The sequence below is a fragment of the Dendroctonus ponderosae genome, unplaced genomic scaffold, assembly GCF_020466585.1.
Source record: "Dendroctonus ponderosae isolate FM_Combo_2020 unplaced genomic scaffold, Dpon_F_20191213v2 Dpon_F_20191213_1, whole genome shotgun sequence".
NCBI lineage: Eukaryota > Metazoa > Arthropoda > Insecta > Coleoptera > Curculionidae > Dendroctonus > Dendroctonus ponderosae.
In genome coordinates, this window is record NW_026017110.1 from 62,737,994 (window position 1) to 62,741,717 (window position 3,724).

Consider the following 3,724-nt stretch of genomic DNA (forward strand, 5'->3'; position numbering starts at 1 on the left):
TAGTCGCCGGGTTTTTATCGAATAGCCGGGGTGAGGCTGAGAAAACTCGGGAAAATGATCAGCTCTCGTTTTAAGTGACTAAAAGCAATAAACCGCAATTTCCCAATCACGGTAATGTCATTAGATACAATATGGAACGCGGTTGTGTTTTCCGTATTCTTCTGAGAATCCTGATACGAACAGAATCCTGCTGGCATGGACCCTTCCGTATATTATCCTGGTAAGTAGGAGCTAAATATTGGACGCCGGTGTGTCCCCATAGTAACCCCAAGTTGTCAACAAAGCACGCGCGATTCCAGATTCTGGATCCCGATTTATTTTAAGTTGAATATTTTTCAAGCCACATTATTGAATTTGCTCAATTATACAATGCAAAGAAAACAGCGAAACAAACATGTTTATACTACACATGTTTCATATTATTATTTAACCACACCCTTGCTGATCGATATACCTATTTATTTAATTGAACATTTCCATGCATTTCCTCATTTTCCTAAACGATTATTTTTTGCCTGTTTGCGTCTGTTTTTACACACCAGCTTCTCTAGCATTTAGTATGCATCAGACGTTTTCCCACATATTTCCGAGTGATGAGAAAACCGACTCCGCTTATTTATAGGGCAATGAAAGCGATTATAATAGACAGCAATTCGCAATAAAAGTCCCACTATTTCAATACTAAATTTTATAGCAACAAAAACCTGTCTTATCCATGATTTGCTTCTGCAGCTCCTTTTTGCAAGCGGCTGAAACAAATGTTTTATTTTTAATTAAATATATTAAAGCGGAAAAATAAATAAAAATTATAATCAACTGACGCGTATCTGCTATTGGGTCTCACCACAATATCAGCAATATTTCAAAAACTAGATAATTTTCAAACGCTTTGGAGCCTAAAGCGATTATGAGAAATTGATTGCGCTTTCAAAGTCAACAGGTGCAACCGCAGGGTGTTTTTCGCAATTTCACCAATGCCAGAGGATATTTTATCTTTTGAAGCTGGAATTATATTGTTTAACTTAGGAAAGACTGTAATGAAAATGAGCCAGCCCAACTCACATGGGACAAAGAATCGATAAGGATTTTGCGGTTTAAGGGATCAGCAGAAACTCAAGTGGACAGTGAGCACTTGTACAAAGCATTAGGGTTAATATTTATAGACAGTTTCGTTTGCTTCTTACGATATCAAACGTTTCCCAACTTTCCTTGTGTCTTTGTTATGAGAAAATACGTTTTCATTTGAACATGTTGCGTGAGCACTTTGAAGGACATTTTCGAAACGCAATTATCTCTTATTATTATTATTATCATCTGCGGAAACAGACAAGTATTTTTCACTTCCAATGCAGATATTAGCTGATGAATACAACAGCTTTATTGAGGCATTACGTAAAATCAGTTAGCCTTTAACAACTGGATATGCAGCATCAGTTGCTTTACGTAAATGAGGAGGCTGATAAACAGGGTCACTGGATTGCATATGATTGAAAATCAATAAAACATGGGACTTTGAAATAAACCCCCAAATACAGCAAATTTTGTTTTTCACTCCACTATTGGCCGATCAACTACTTTGATAACCGAGTTTTCTTGCCACAACTTTTAGTTTCACAAATGCTTCTTAGTGCTTGTTGAAATGTTTGAATTCTTTTTGAATAGTAACTCGATTATTACCGATTCTAATTTATTTATGTCATTTTCACTGTGATTCTCACATGAAAGGATCACAAACCAGCACTGAAAGCAAATCACGAAATTTATGACAGATATTGAGTGAGGCCGATAAAACTTTAGTGGCGTGTAATGTAATGTCATCAATATAAATGGTGTTTTTATAACGGCATTGTCCACTTTTGGATCCTCCATTAGGAAAAATTGCATAGCGCAAGGACATTTCTGCTTATTATATGACTTGGCGGGTTTCATCGAGAGCTTTAGGCCTTGTCTTTTTCCATTTATATCTGGCAATTTATATAATTGTATATACTTTCCTGACTGTGTTTCAATTCCAAATCAAATTCATTCCTGGGTTTCAGTCATTTATTGTCTCTATTTATTAATCAAAATATTGATTGTTTATCTGTTATTGTTATATGCGAATTTTTATTGTCTTAATAAATTTTGAATGTGAATAATGAATGCATCTTTAGGTCCACGGACTTAATCGATTTTAAATAAAGTTCACCTCATGAAACGGTTATAATGGAACAAGAAAGATTTTATTAGAATCAAATTGATTCCTGGGTTTCAGTCATTTATTGTCTCTATTTATCAATCAAAATACGTTTCGGTGTATTTTTCCACCATCACCAGTTTTTATGTGTAGCGTTGTTGCTGCTTTAAGCCTTGGCATGCATTTTCGAATGATTCGAATTAAACCTGATGATGGTGGAAAAATACACCGAAACGTATTTTGATTGATAAATAGAGACAATAAATGACTGAAACCCAGGAATCAATTTGATTCTAATATAATCTTTCTTATTCCATTATAACCGTTTCATGAGTTGAACTTTATTTAAAATCCGTGGACCTAAATATGCATTCATTATTCACATTCAAAATATATTAAACGGGAAAAAATCCATGGTGAATTATACAATGCGTATAAAAATATTAAAAGACAATAAAAATTCGCATATAACAACAACAGATAAATAATCAATAAATAAATTACATGGGTACCTTCAGCTTTAGTTCGGACTTAGATGCCCCCAAAGTAGTATCAAAATATTATTATGCGAATAAAATAAGTAAGAAAATTGCGGGAACATATTTGCCTTCAAGTGGCCTCAAAAAAAATTCAAAGTGTTGCTGCAGAGCTTAATTACAACTTAAGAATAAATATTCTCTGGTTGAAGTTCGGGATCTACTATATACAGGGTTGCTCATTAGTGCGTCAAAGTGCGATATCTCAGTAAATATGAAGTTTACAAGAAAATTCGTCCAACGAAAGTTTTTCACGTTTAAAAGGTCCACATTCTAAAATTACTTTCCAATATACAGGGTGCATCATAAACGTGTGGTAGTTACCAACTCTGGTTTTTTAAATGAAACCCCCCCTTTTTTTGTTATTTTCAGATTGGCCGTTCAATTTTAATTTATGTATAAGCAAGCGACCGATCTCAAACTGCCCCACTGTTCAATAAATTTGATTGAAATTCTGAATGTATCGCTTGCATGGTTCGCCGATCACGATTGGGGATTGGGGTCATTAGCTTAATAAAATAAATTAACCAATCTCTGAATTTTAGGAGAAACTTTGATTTCATTTTACTTTACTATCCTCGTTTAGTAGAATTGAACTTTTAATACCAAAACGACATAAAATAGTGTGTTTTCAGTTCCTTATTCGAAATTATCAAGTTCTCCTACATTTTCCCTCTTTAAGCTGATTTATCCTTAGCCTGAGGGCAAATCCCTTTAGCCTTGTATCGTTAGAGCATTTATCCCTTGCTCGGCCTGAATTCCCCCATTCGTTGTAAGTATGTTGAAGACAAATTGATAATTAAGCCAAGACGAGTGGGACTTAATTTTATTCTGCTGAACTTTTCATGGTTGAAAAAGTTTTATATCAATTAAATTTCTTTCCCACCTGCAATGTGAGCCGATGTTTTGCCACTATATGCAAAAACCCCAATACCGTAGTGCAGTATGAAAAGAGATAGACTCTCGAGGCCATTCCTTGAGACTAATGGGTTTTTCGAGTTTTTAAGCTGTC